Here is a 15,793-nt window from a genome sequence, read left to right on the forward strand (position 1 = left end):
AGGGATATCCCATGTCAAGCGTGGGGAGGCATCAGTTGTGAAAGAGGCAAGTGCCAGTCTAGCCCCTTGTACCAGAGGGCCACAGAGATCAGTATTGGCAGTGTATGCATGTCTCTTGATGAGTGGGAGACATGATTTTGGTCAACCTCCTGAGGACTCATTATACCCTGTGATTAGTAATGAGGCCAAATGAAACATAGCCGATCATGTCCAATGCACTCACAGTGATGATAGGGCTCCTTCCATTAGTGGTCCATGGGAACACAGAACCCTTGGGGCCACACTTCATTTGTGAGACTAAGCTGCCATCTCCTGCCTCTCCTCTGTGGACTACCACAATTTGGCATCGTAAACCACCTATTATCACTGAACATGTTCCTAAATCTCTGTCCAGCATGAACTTCAAGTGTCTTATTATCACTTCCCTTTGTGGCTCACTCTCATCCTATTTCAGTCTTCAAGATACATGCTGTAGCCTAATAGTCCATTACAAGCTATGAAATAGCCATCTCCAACATCCAACTGGTGTAATGAAACTGGTTAGAGAAGCTACAGGGAAAGCTAGCTTGTTGAATGTCCCCAGTCCCTTAGGAGCTATCAATCTGAGGTCTGAAGGCCATAACTATGATGTAATGGAAGGCCGCTTGAGAGATCCCTAACAAGTCTTCGAAGTTGCTGGTCTACAGTCCATCTGAGCCAGTCTGGATTCCCTTGGTTTGAATCTATGTATATCCAAGGGTTTAAAGGAAAGTATGTGGAGATCAAATTAGTGTGGTGGCTTACGAGAAAATCTTATAACTACAGAATTGGAAAAATGTCAAGAAGGCAGTATTGCATGATGGAAATTGAACTGTACTGAAATTGAGGATCCTGGTTTTGCCACATGGTGACCTTGAACAAGCTACTTAATAGTGCAACGTGTTGCTAAAGCGGTTTATTACATTTTATCATGTCCTTCCTAAATATGATCTCAGATGATCCGCAGAGCAACACTAGAAAGCAGGTAGAGTAGGTAGTATTATTTTCATTTTACAAGTATGGAAACTGAAGCTCTAGAGGTTAATGATTTGCTCAAGGTTATACAGCATGTGGCTGGTTGAGTTTGGCCTCAGATCCAGAACTTCTAGCTTCAAGTCCCATGTTCTTTCCACTGTAGCACACAGCCTCCACAACTCTTAACCTCTGTGGACCTTACTCTCCTTATTTGCAAAAATGAAACATTTGGCCCAGAATATGACAGTCCATTCCAGCTTAAAATTCTATGTCCGATGAATCACTGGCTGGAAGGGACTTTAAGAAATCACTTAGTCATATTCCTTGCTTCCAGCAGGACTCTATCTAAACTGTTTTGAAAAGAAAATCTCAGCACCACCACCCCCCTCATTTTTTACATCCCAGAGCAGGAAAGGGTCCCAGAGAGTGTCTGAGTACATTCTGGGGTGAGAAAGAAAAGAGGAGCTACAACGTCAAACGCTCAGCGGGGAGATCCATTCTCTAGGCTCAGAATCAGTGAGTCTTGCCTCACCAGAAGTGAACGTCCAGTCCTGGGATCCATATCTAAAGTAGGAGAGGCGACTCCCAGGCATGCTTTGCTGGTTGGAAAGGAATTCCGTGGGGAGAGATCAGAGAGACAGTTACTCTGCTAAGAGGGAAAAAGCTAAGTGACTCAGTAACGATGTTCAAGTTTATTAAGGGCTCCTGGGGAGAGTGATGACTATAGGTCAGTGGTAATGGTTCTATTTAAGGACACAAACAGGAGAATCCTCTTCATTCAGTAAGTGTGACAGAAAGAAGGCGGGGCAGACCTAGTTCTGACTTTGCTTGTATTGGCGAGGTTGGCGGCAGAATGGGGATGGGAGGAAAGGCTGCTCTCTGAAGTTGGTGCCCCTGAACCTGTGAGTTGACAGCATCATTCCACTTTCTCTCACAGCAATGTCCTCCGCAAGTTGGAACACCAGATAAGGTCACACAACCTTTCAAGGACAAGGGACTGTCAGTGGACAACTGCCAGCAATCAGACCAAATTATAAGTTCCGTCTCACATTCTTCAGCTCACTTGGTTATAATTTAAAAACCCTAATCCATCTCCTACCTTCTTCCTGTTTCTCTCCCTGGAAATAGATGTTAGGAACAAAGCAATGACTTTGAGGCCAGAAGACTTGAGTAACTACCACAACTCTACAACTTACTAATCGAGCTTGGGCAAGGCATTCCCTACTCTAAGCCTCAATTTCTCATCTTTGAAATGGGGTGGTAATCATACCTACTTTAAAGGTAAATATTCCTGAAGATTAGATGAAGGAACATAGGTGAACATGCTCTGAATAGGGTAGTTTGGATCATTAGTAGTAGTAGTAGTAGTCGTCCAATTTCAGGTCCTTTCTATAAACTATGAGGTCACTGAAGTTTCTTTTTATTCTGCTTTAATTCCATCCTCAGGCCCAAATCAGAATTACAGCAGTTTTTCCATACTTACTATGTGTCAGGCATACAATCGTGCTTAATCCTCACAAGATTAAGAGCCTGTGGGCTTGCAGACCTTTAGGTCTCTGAGGAATTGGGGCCTTTCCTACCTGAATACAGATCCAGGCCTCTTGGTTTCAGGTTGCGGTTGATCTCTTGGCAGTCCCTTGAGTGGCCTCATCAGCTGCTGAGTCTAGATCAGGTCCCAGGGCTTTGCTGGGTCCCTCAGCTAAGTCTTCATCAACTTACCCCGATTCACACCCCACAGTCTTCTCTCCTTTTCTTGTGCTTGTCCCTAGGTGCCTTCTTCACCCCTCATGCTTCCCTTCCATTCCAGGCATACCCCTTCACAAGAATATCCTGCATTGTCTTTTCTACCTTTCTCTCAGGGCCAGATAATCCCCCATCAGGACCTTGTAGCTCTCCACAGTTTGCGCCACCCTAACCCCATGACATCAGCCCAGCAAGCCCCCGCTCCCGGCCCCAGCACGTTTACTGTTTTTGCTTCATTGGATGGAAAACTTTAACATGTTAAACACAGCCACTATATTACTCTCGAACGTCACAGAATGTGAATTTTTAGAGCTGAGAGAGACCTTGGGGATCATCTGGTCTGTTACCTTTATTTTACAGATGTGGAAACTGAGGCCCAGAGAAGTTAAGTGCCTGTCCCAAATCACAGCTCTGGACCAGAGCTGGGGCTGATTCCAAATCCAGTCAGTATTGTCTTTCCTTCCAATTCTCAAAATGTTTGAAATGCATTTTATTCCATCCACACATCCCAGTCTGCTGTGGCCCCTTGGTCAGTGTTTGTAAAGGAGTCTTTCCCTTACCACAGGAGCCTGTTCAGACTCTTAACATTCATCACAAGAAATTTTTTCTTTTTTTTTTTCTTAACGTACACTCTTTCCACTGAACTTAAGCCTGTTTACTCCTCAACAGAATACAAAGAACAGTTGGTCACACTCAACTCTAATTTATGGACTGGAAGAGTTAAGTCTCCCCTTAGCTTTCTTTCTCTGGGTTAAATAATACCAGATCTTTGTTCTTTTTCTCATCGTTCTTGTTCTCCAACAATTTCATCATCTTTGTTTCTATCTGTTGAACTATGTCCAAATACTCCATGCCTCTCAAACTGTGAAGTCCAGAACTGGACAAAGAAGTCTCATAAAGGTATGATAAAGTGACGATTACGTCACAGTTCCTTCAAACTGGGCTTCAGTGAATGCAGCCAACTTTTACGCTCATGTTTTAAGTGACAGCCGGACCTCACTGGATCACTTTCAGCTTATTATCCTCATTTGGCTGGACGTTGCTTAGCCTGTGTTTGTGATAATAATCATTTCCTCCATGTATCATCCGGAACTTTTCCTATTGAGCTGTTTTTTCCTTTGTTCCTGACTACTTCTCCAACTCATCAACTCATTTGGGACTCTAATCCTATTCTTCCACTTCTTAATTCTCAACCCCAGCTACTGTCCCAAGTAGCTTAGCACATTAAATATCCCTGGAATTCACCCATATAGGAGCAGACCTTTGAGACTTCCGGCCCCTGCAAGCACTTCTCCCTCATGACTCCAGGGTTTGAAAAGCAAGCAGTCCATCTCCCAACACTGGGCCCTCAAACTGACCATCAGACAGAGTTATAAGTGCTGGATAAAGTAAGAGACCACTGGAGAGCCTTCCAGAAGATATATAGCTAAGAGCTATAACTCTGATCAATTCAGAGATAACTAACCAAGCTCAGATCTGCCTTAGGTACAATGGTGGGAGTCTCCAAGATTTCACTTTGACTCAGAAATATGATAATTACAAACATTTGCATTTACAGACCACTTTGATCTCCATTAGCTTAAGAAACCCTTAATGCTAGTGGAGTGGCATTATGGAGTAGAGCCTTGGAATCTGCATTTTAATAAGCACCTCAGAGGATTCTGAGATAAGGTCAGTAGAGCACACTCGAAGAAACCCTCTCTTAAACTATCCTTTCTAGAAGACACGTTAAATGCAGCAGCTCTGCCTTTGCCCTGTGACAAAGCTGGCACGTAAAAATCAGCAACAGACATCTCCTCATCTGGACAGTTGCTTAAAAGGGTTCCCTACTTACCCTGGACCCGTGGCTGTGTCTCTCAGGACCTGCCACCCAGCCCTGGTTCAGTCCTGCTTTTGGCCCCTTCATTTTGCCAAGTTGTTCAACTTCTCCCTTTCAAGTACTTGGCCCTGCCTCCCCACTCAGGTCTTGGATAAACTCTGGCCCCTGATTTTGTCAATCTTTGCAGCTCCAGATCAGAAAGCCTGTCTCCCTGAGGCCTTTCCAGATGCAGCTATATGATGGACCTGAATCATGAGAGGGAATCTGATGGCTCTCCAGGAGGTCCTTATCTGGGGAACCTTCTAATCCTGTGCACCCAAGCTGGGCATCACTTACAGACTTCTCTGAGGGAGAGCTTGACAGCCAACTCCCTCAAGAGACATTGTGGTTCTTGCACTCCTACCGCTCAACAAAGCTCAAGATCCGTTGTTCTTTGAAAACCCAGATACTCCAGGAGACCAATAGATGACTAGAGAATGGGCAGTGCAGTCAACGTTAATTGGGCACCCACAACACTCAGGCACTGTGCTGGCTCCTTTCCAGCAGTTGTGTCTTACTTCCCTTTCATTGATAGAAGCATACCTGGGATGGGTACACATGGTGCCCTCTTTCCAGTCTCAGGGTGCTCAGAGATTATGTCTTCATTGAATTACAAATACTGAGCCCTACTATACATCAGTCACTTAAGTCTTTCTGGCTCACTAAATCTGTGAGAGGTCCCTGGCTATAGTCTTCTATGCATGTTTTATTGAGGAGGAGGTGCGGTTCTGAAGAAAAAAGTTTCTGGGGTCAAAGCAGACTAATAGGTTGAAAATTTACATGGGACCCAGGCGGACTCTCAGTCTTGGTAGACATATACCATTCACTACCTCTTTTATATTCCCTTTTTCCAGCGCAGACATCTTCTACACAGTAGGCTTCACTCTTCCCACACTTCTTTAGAAATGTATCCAAATTGTGATAGTGGGACAAGGAAAAATAACATACTTTGACAGCAAATAACACAGTGCGAAGAAACTGTTTTTCTCCCACCTTGGTCTCTGCTATCTTGTGACACTCTGAAGAGAAATTTCAAAACATCAGCCTCCTGAGTGATTGCCACATGCATACCTTGCCTTATCTTCAGCAGATGGGAGAGCTCTTTGAGAAGACAGCAAAGTATTTGGGGCTGGAGGGAAAGAGATTTTAGACCTTGTTGGGGCCTAGCCTTACAGCCTTGGAATATTATCCATACCTAAAAGCTGAAGTTTTGCTGAAATAAAGTTACCTTTTATGTTATAACTTGGCAAGTTATGAAATAATACTAATGTTAAATGACTTCTTAAAGGCTTTCAGAGCATTATGGCAAAATTCTATACCCTATCCCTAATTAGGTCAAGTTAAACTAAAAAGGAAAAGCAGTCTGGTTTGCTAACCACAGAGGAGGTATTGCTTTCGGGTGGAATTCATATCCAGATCACACTGTCTGACTTGACGGTAATACACAGGAAACAATTTGGGGCATTTCTTTCTTTTGGTTTTGATATTTAAGCTATGAGGAACTTGCAATCCAGAAACTGGCATTTCTAGTGTTAACAGTTATCACAGTGCACTAGCCAAGATGTCCCTGTTTAAGATCTTGCTGCTGTTTATCATAATGTGAGCCCACAATATACCGTGTCCGATTTCCAATACACATGTGCTAGTTATTACTACCAATATGAGTATCTGCTGAGCCATTAATCAAGGCCCCCAACACGTCCTACCAACGCACTTTGAAACTTTATCTGCTGAAAAAGCAAAATTTCCTTCCACTAATGAACACTTTGAGAAAAGCAGACTGGTTAAGCGTCTGAAGCAGCAGAGTGACAACACAAGTAAATGCCCATTTAGAGAATGCGGCTGATCTCGTGAAAACTGGGAAATATAAGTAGAGCTCTACATTTCAGCTTCTCATGAAGATCTTTACTTTAGTAATAATAATTAGTTTTTACTAAGCTCTGATTGGGAGCCTCTTTACATTTATTTTCTCCTTTAATCTCATAATCCTATGACATGGGTACCTATACTATTGCTGTTTTCCAGATTCGGAACTGAAACTCAGAGAGGCGAAGTAACTTGCCTGAGTTCATGGAGGAAATGACAGAGTCAGGGTTCTAACCTCTGTGTGGCTGACACCAGAGCCCATGCTTTCTGGGGGCCATTCTTCTTTCAAAACCATTGGTGCCTCCAGAGAGGGAAATGGTTAAGTAATTACTCCCATATGCTACAAATGACAGACAGGAGCTCTTCAGATATTGATAGCTTTTAAACATTTGTTGAGCATTGACTTTGTCCCAAGGGTTTAGATAGGCTATATCATTGAATCCTCTCAATAAACAAATAAGGTAGGTTCTGGTATCCCTGTTTTCCTGGTAAATAATGTCCTGTTCTCTCCCATCACCCAGCATTGCCTCTGTGCCCTTAGGGATTCACTTCGTTTCTACTTGACCATGGTATTTGAGGACGACTAAAAGAAGCAGCCAATGGTAGTTGTAGGAAAGAGGACACAGCGATGGAAGTCCAAAAGTGTGGTTCTAATACTGGACACCATTGCTCATGGTAATTCTCTTCATCTCCTCTAAACTTCTATTTCTTTTTCACATATATAGGATTTCCTTTAACTAAATTAGGAGTGTCATCTGAAGTTTCATGAAAATAGCATCCGCATTCGAAACAGATTTCTTTTCTAATTCTGGCTCTTCCACTAAATTCGTTGTTAGTGCCATCCAGTGGATCTGACTCCTAGTGACTCTATGTACAGCAGAGCCAAACCCTACCCGGTCTTTTTGCGCCATCCTCCCACCTTCCAGTGCTATATCAGACAGTGCTCTGCTGCTATTCGTAGGGTTTTCATGGCCAATTTTTTTGGAAGTGGATGGCCAGGTCCTCCTTCCTAGTCTGTCTTAGTCTGGAAACTCTGCTGAAGCCTGTCCACCATGAGTGATCGTGCTGGTATTTGAAGTACCAGTGGCCTAGCTTTCAGCATCACAGCAACACACAGCCGCCACAGTATGACAACTGGCAGGTGGTGATGTGGTTCCCTGACTGGGAAATGAACCTGGGCCGCAGTGGTGAGAGTGCCAAATCTTAACCACTAGACCACCAGAGGTGGCTCTTCCACTAAATATCAATATTCAAATTTCTGAACCTCCCTGACCCTCAGTATCCTGTTCTGTAAAATGGAGGCAATGGTACCTGCCTTTAAGTTTTGCTGTAGAGATTAAATGAGATGCTGCCTATGGTATGTATGCACAGCATCTGATGTGTATTGTTAGTAGGGCCCTTTAAATGTTAACTGCATCCCTCTCCTCAACGCCCTACCTGGTACTCTGTGTTCGTAAGTTGTGCTTAATATCCAGATGTGATAAGGAATTTGTGTACTGAATTGTGCCATCCATGGTGCTGCTTATAGGGGAGCAGTACTGAGTAGCGGTTGAGAGTTTGATTCCTTGAAGCAGACAGATGGGGTGGAAATCCCTGCTTAGTCCTTTTCTGTGTGACCGTGGCAAGTTACTTCGCCTCTCTAGGCCTCAGTTTCCTCTTCTCTAAAATGGGTCTAACAATAGTGCCTCTCATGGAGTTTTTGGGAGAGCTGAATTAATTAATATATGACAAGCACTTTAGAAGATACCTGACACAGAGTGAGCACTCATTAAATATTAGCTGCCATTATTACTATTACTGCCTATTATCTTGGTGGCCTCGTGTAAGCTTTTTAAAATAATTGGTTATGGTTAGCTGTGCGGAGTGAGGCCATGAAACTGGTTTTCTCAGTGCAAATGGGGCTGCTCACAGGGGGCTCGTGAGAGGCTGAGTGCTGACCTTGGCCCCATTAGCACTGTTCTCTAACCAGCACAGGCACGGGGCCGTAATGAGGATTATTGAAGTAACGTATGGAAAACTCCTACAGTTAGCTCTTGGGAGAGGAAAAAGGCACTAAATAAATACAAGGAATTATTAAAAAGTAGGAGACGACCTCACAGGGATGCTGGGCCTTGTATGTTATTTGCTATTCTAAGAAGAACCTGGGGCAGGCAGCCAACTTCATCACCAGGTGACAAAGTGGTCTCCTGGCTGCTGTTCAAGGGACGGCAGCATGTAGCTTCACCTGAGCAGATCCCAGGCCATCCAGAACCTCTTCCTGACTACAGGCAGCCCAACTTTCCCACACAGACCTCAGAAGAAGAAGGGCCAAGGTCCCATGCTGGATGTTGTGCCTGCCCTGTCCTCCTCCTGTATCACATTCCCAGGGGGCTCCCTTGCCAAGAGCTGGGAGGTGGTATTCTAAGTGAGAACCCACCAAGCAGAATACTGGTGGTGAATTCCCTTTGGTACAGTGCAGATGACTTTGGAGTCAACAGCCATCTGCTTCAACAGCAGGACTCCAGTCTCACTCTGGGCCCAGCCCAGGGCTTTGTTGCCAAGCTTTGACAAGTGTGGAGAGCACATGGCTCTGTAATTTTGGAGATAGCAGTCCATCAGTCCCTATTTACAACTTTACCACCCACCCCTGAAACATTCTTCTCTCCAGAACCAATCCTAACACCAACATGAAATATACTTAAAGTGGTCTCCAGGTATCACTTGTGAAATGGTGTATATGAGGTTTCCAAGAATGAATCAAGATCTGGCCCACCGCCACTATGTAGTTTAAGGCCTCTCGTTTCCCCTTGATATCAGTGGCATAAGATTCATTTCCATGGCTCCAAGCAATGACTGTAGAAACAGCCTATTTCTCTTTGCTGCAAAATAAATAGTATCTTAGCCATGATGTCTTATGTTATAAAGTCTCAGAAGATCAGGATAATAGCTATGTAAGTCTCATCATTCAAGAATATAGCACTCCGTGACATGTAAACTTTATTTATACTTTTCTTGTAACAATGCAATCTAAAAGTACAGATAACTTCTCCACATAATGGTATAAATATGCTAGGATCTCAACCCTCAAAACTATTAAAAAATTTAAGATATTTATGTTAATGGCACATAAAAATATGCATAAAATATTATGAAAACATGCCTGCCCTCTCAATTTGCATGGCAAAAATAGTTTGGGGAAGAAAAAAGAAAATTGAAAAATCACCACTCAGAAGAAAAAATAGTATTACTTCTATCTGGCTTGCCTTCCCTTCTTCAACCAGCTTCAACAGTGCTGCGCTAATCATCAGATAGGAAGAGAATTGAACATTTCAGGAGCTTTTTAAACCTAGAAGTCTTGAAAGTGTAAACATTAGAATTAAAATGTTTTCTCTGACATTTAAAATTTTAAAAGGATCTGGTTAGCTTAGTTAAGTTCTTCAGAAAGCTTTGGCTGACTGTATTGACTGCAATACAAAATAGATAAAAAATTGTCTGGCTCACTTATTACAATGGAATATATTTTTCTTGTTCATGTCTTTTTCTTCAGAGTTCAGGATTATTAAAATATTTACAGAAAAAGATGTTTCTAAGGCTGCTAGAAAGACAGATGGTAACAGTAGATCCTGATAACAACAAGCCAGGGTGTGACAGCACCTCTTCAAGAAGGGGTGGGGGTGGGGGAGCATGTGCCATCAAAAGTCCTTGCGAAAAAAGCTCTGGCAGGTTTTCAGAGCCCCCTCCATGTAATCACTCTATTACAGCGCACCCCTCACTTTAAAGACCTCCCATGCATTTAACACTTATTTTAAAAAAAAGAATTGCACATTTTCCTTATTTATTCAGATTGTATACTTAGAACAAGGCTCATCATTTCTCCTTTTTTCCCTTCCCCCTTGCAGTGCTCTGAGGTCATTCTCTGGGGTTCTTGACAGATTCTGAAGGTGACTCGACATGAACTCTCTCCGGTGTTCTGGTTTGTCTGCTTCTCATAAAGAGCTAATGTGCTCCAGAGTCCCAGGGGCAGCTCTTACCCAACAATCCCATAAGCTGCTTTCCTTCTGCTCTCCGATTCACCAGGGCCCTCCCCACGTTTCAGACAAAGGAGAGTGCTGCGCAGGCTGCCGTGGCTGCTGGAGAAATGCTCACGATGTAATCATAGCAGCTTCAACTTTGAAGTCTGTCCATATTCATTAGGAACAGCTATTTTACAGCTTTAGAGAGAAAAATTAAAAATCTATAAGAGAGGGAGAAAATGGGCCATTTCACTGTAGAAACAGACTTGAATTCTAGATTAAGTCAAAAATGAAAGTTTTTGGGTCCTTGTGGGTATAAATTAATATGAGACAATGCTGTCAGGAAAGAAAGTGTGACTTCTATTTGCCTGGGAGGTTAGAGTCACCATTAGTCCCAATAAATCCAAGGAGGGGAAGGAGCCGCTTTGGCCGTGGTGATGTGGTGCTCAGCAGTAGAGAAGCTCTTGGCCTGAACACTTTTGCGTCAAGCATCTGCTTTCAAGGTCTCTTCATGAATGCCCTTTTTATGTGCAGATATCTTTATTCTTATACAAACTTGGTGAAAAACACTGTATGTACTGTTGTAGCATGAAATGACCTCACTGGCTTCCACGGCCACCCCACCTAACGTAGCCCCGGTCACTCTCCTACTGTGTTTTGTTTTCTTCATGACATTGCCCTCTCTGAAATTATTTTCTTTCTGTGATAGTTTAAGTCCTTGTCTCTCTCCCCTGCACTCATCCTCGCTGGTGTAAACCTGCAGTAAGTAGGTGCGTTGTCTTCTCCTCCTATGTAGCCAGGTCTTCATTTTGCTTCATAATTAACTTCTCTCTTCTCTCCCAGCGAGATTTTCAAGATCCAACCAAAGGGCGCTTGGGGGATGGAGCTCAGATTTCTTTGACCTCTGCAAGAATCACTTCGTGATTAAAAGGCATCCTGTTCTTGGGACGTTGACTTGGTGGAGCCAAGAATTTTCCTATAAGCTATTGCTTGGTCGTTAAGGAAACACAACAGAATACAACCCTAACATGTCACATTCTACAGATACTCATTTATGATACACTGTGTTATTTTTTACCCACTATCTGAAGCAAGATGACATAATCCCTGGCTGGTGTGAATTTTTTTAGCATGTCTTTGCATCAGTAGATCTAGTTGTAGGACAATCTACTTAAGTGTATAGGACAATATGCTCACATTTGTTTTCTTTATTCAAATCAACTTAATTCTTATTGTGACCATGTTTTTAGAAAGAATGCAATGGTCCTTATAGCCGTGGGAAGCTTCATGGACAGATAAAAGAATAAAGGCAAATGTTACAAACATATTAATATAAAACCAAGGCATAGTGGAGCAAAAGTAGAAGACTAGTATTTAATTGCATTCATGCAAAGTCAGAGACTTTCTTAATTTTCTTTCCATGCCTCTGACAATGAATTCTTCCCTTAGCTTTTGTAAGAAATTATAAGAGCTGGCTGCCCATTTTGCATAAAATGTATCAAGCCTCGTATCAAAGGTTAGACATGCATTACTTTGTTTAATCCTCCTAACAGCCTTAAGAGATGAGTACAAATAAAATATGGGTTAAAAGACCACAGTAGTTACTAGAAGATGGAATGATAATGCAGGTGTCCCTTAATAGAAGATAATTGCCCTAAAAAGTATATATTTCTTTTCAACTTTTAAAATGTTGCATAGATTGGGTATTTCAATATTATCATGTTTTGCTTCAGGTTTCCTTTTTGTACATTTTTAATAAGTTGAACGTACATAAAGTAATATTTGTTTATGGTAAAAAAAAAATACAGAAAGCTATAAAATGAAAAGTGAAAGTTCTCTATCTTCCTTCAGCCTCGGTCCCATAACTTAAGTTGCAAGTTTCTCCTCTAAGCCTCCAGAAGTCTGCTTTTCCATTCTGTACTGTTGTGGTTTTACTGGACAATGTATTTTTGACAGCTTCATCTAACATTATTTTTAAAGACTGCATAGTATTTCATTGTATGGGATACCATAATTGAATTGATATTTCTTCTTTGGTGGACATTTAGAGCAAGATGAATGTTTTCCTATTACTTTAAAAAATGCTAAAATGAATATCCTTGTACATAGGTATTTCATATGTCTTTGTTCCCTTGTGTGAGGATACCAAAGCGTAGCTTCCTAGAAATGAAACTGCTGGGTCCAATGCATATATATTCTAAATGTTAGCATTGCCAAATTCTCTTCTTAAAGGGTTACACCAATTCGTATTCCCATATTAGGTTACAGCAATTTTCAATATATAGGAGTGTTGCCTTATATTTGAAATGTTTTCCTTTTCCTTCTACATGTTCATAGAGCTCCCAGGTGGAAAACTCCTCCACCCATCCTCCACCACCACCTCCACAAAGAAGCCTACATACCCTACACAGACCGTATGTGTATAATAATATTACAAAGTACAACAATGCTTTCTGAATATCCCTTTCTTTCCTCCCTCTTGGAAATTATGTACATTCTGATGATATTATTTGCTAAAGATATAAATGTACTTACAGACGGCTTTCTAAAGATGAAGTGATATGATCCAAACTTTGGAAAACCAGGTCCTGGCCTCCATGGGGGGTGGGCGGAGCATGCCTTTTCAGGATCATGATGTAACTTAGTTAATTGTAGTTCAAAGATTGATGCAAGAAGGCAGAGGGTTCAAGAGTGAAGTCAATTTTTCCTGAAGTTAGGAATAAATCTACAAATTCTGGTTATATGAATCGCTGAAAAATTATTGTGCAGGGATCAATAAATCACTTCTAAAGCCATGTTAAGAGACCACCCCCTCCATCTCCTCAGTATGCTGGTTACAATTACATTACTAGGCACTAGAGTGTTGGGCAAACTCATTCTTTTAGCTTTTAACATTGCAGTAAATGACCTGGCAACAGATGTAACAGTTTCTTTGTGATGTCTAACATTAACTCTATAGTCACTGGCCAGAAAATCTCTTTCTAATCCTACCAGAGTTTTAGAGCAATTAAGTACTTTAGTTCTTAGGCACTTAGAAATCGTGATGATGCTTTATAGGAAGTAGAGGTGAGGGAAGAGGGAGGAATTTCTCCTGCTCCTCAGTGACATGAGGGTAAATTCAAAACATGGGAGATCATGATTATGAATATCTGCATATTATGTATATAGAGCAAAAATACACATTTTGCACCTTATTCAGGAGAGTGACTTTTGAATGAAAGTAAATAGCTAAAAGTAGTGATTCTGCACAAGCAGCTAAAGGGCTGGTTTGCCTTTAGTTTTTTTATGATTATTATTTCTCAACCCTGAGAAAGGACTATGTCTGATGGGACAGAGGCATTTGGAACCCTGTGCGGAAGCTGGAAGGCTGGCACCCTCTCTGGAAGTTTGGTTCTGAGGCTTGAAATGTTCAGAGTGCAGATGTGGCTTCTGAAGACGCACACAGCGCGACCATGGCAGGGCGTCCCTTCTGTAGAGAACGGTGTTTTTCGGTCCCAACAGATGCTTTTATGGATGTGCCAAACACAAGAAGAAATCATGCATTTTCTTCACGTTTTGGGTGGTATGTGATTGTTCTCCAAGAAGAATGTTGAAAAATAAGAAGTGATATCAAAAATTGGGGGAAAGAGTAGGCTATTCAGGAAACTATCAAAATACATTTGCAAAATAAGTTTCATGAAAATTATTCCTTAGTTAAATGACAGAAAATTTTAAATCTCTTGAAAGCTCTCAAATGTGCTTTTGAAAAGTTAAATTACACGTCATTGGATTTGAATTTTAGCATGTGATTTCATAACACAAACATGTTTAAAGTTAGAGGTTTTATATCAGCGAACTTCGGCAAAGAAAACTTGGAAACATTAATACAAAGCAAATTAATAATGAATATGATTAAATTTAGAAAGCCTTTCTTATATAGAAAATACTCTAATGTCACATATTGACCCAGGTTTTTGTACAAGGTGTGAAATAGTTTTAAAATATATATTTTGTGATGCAAACTGTTTACAAACATGGGAACATTGTAGCATTTTGTGTGCTAGATATAAGCTCCGTTTAACAGCTAATGCATCCCCAATAAACCATCCTAATTATAAAGCTCCTGGAAATCTCAAGAGTTATCTTGATTAAATTAGGCTAATCTAGTAAATGCATCATAATTAAGAAGATTATGCCATTCTTTAGTATTCAGTGCACCAGGCGTTGGATGCTTTGCCCCACTTTCATGCATTAGCTGTCAGTTGTTTGCCAAAAGAAAGATTATAGCACCAGTCATCATAGTCTCGCAATCAATTATCCATCTAGTTCTTGAATTCTCTCTACAAGATCCCTTCCAGTTGTTCCTCCATCTTCAGTATACCTAGTGACAAGGAACTCACTAACTCATTCCAGTCTATTCCATCTTTGGGCTTATGGAGTAATTTTAGCTGTAAGAAACCTCAGGGAATTCTTTTAGATCCTTCACAATTGACCTAGTATGGTACCCAGACAAGTATTTTTAATCCCAACTTCGAATAACCTGGAAAAACTGTGGACCCATGAAACATTAAAATCAGAGGGAGACAATGATAATTCTTGCCCAAAAGAATCGAGAAAAGACATGAGTGTGAAACCGCATCGACACATGGCACAGACCTCTCCACCTTTTTCTAGCACAGAGTAATTTTTATATTTCCCCAACATATAGAAATTGCTAGAATGATAAGATAGTGAGGAAAGACTTTCTCATAATATACAAAGGCTTGGAAGGATAGAGTGAGCTGTTGGCCACTCTTCCTTATCACAAGCAATTCTTAGGAGCCCCAAAGAGGTGTGGCTGAGGCGGAGATCATATTATCCAGGTCTTCTGATATATACATATTGGGCTCTGAGAATTAGAATCCTGTTCCACAAGACAAATTTTGAGTATATTGTTCTTTTCCTGTACAGCAAACACACGTAGGCATTATCAACAGCGATATTTTTAAATACAAACAACCCCACATTTTTATCTGCTATGCAAGCAAAGGAACTATTATAATTTCCTGTAACTAGTAAATATTGTATGCTAAAAGCCTTGCCCCCCCCCCCCATAATAGTTTTAGAGTTTTTTGTTTTGTCTTTTGCCAAGTCTTTAAGTGCTTTCTGAAGCCAATCTTTACAAGTTGTGTATTGTGCCATCATGGTAGCTTTGGGGCATGCAGGATATAAGCACTAAATGATGGAAGCTAGCCAGGTGGTGGGGACTCTAATTGTCATCAGAAAGGAGAGCTTTTTCATCATGAAATTCATATTCTTCAAAGAAAAAGATGTAAGTCTATATCTGATCATACCATTCATTTAACACTTCAAAAAAATTGAG

The 15,793-nt window shown here is 41.3% G+C and overlaps 1 protein-coding gene across 8 annotated transcripts in view; it reads left to right on the plus strand.

The window, feature by feature from the left end:
- Window positions 1-15,793, plus strand: part of PALLD (palladin, cytoskeletal associated protein) — a 383,115-nt gene that overhangs the window by 125,907 nt on the left and 241,415 nt on the right. The gene's annotated exons all lie outside the window — the stretch shown is intronic.

This window comes from Equus asinus, chromosome 3, assembly GCF_041296235.1.
Source record: "Equus asinus isolate D_3611 breed Donkey chromosome 3, EquAss-T2T_v2, whole genome shotgun sequence".
Taxonomy (NCBI): Eukaryota; Metazoa; Chordata; class Mammalia; order Perissodactyla; family Equidae; genus Equus; species Equus asinus.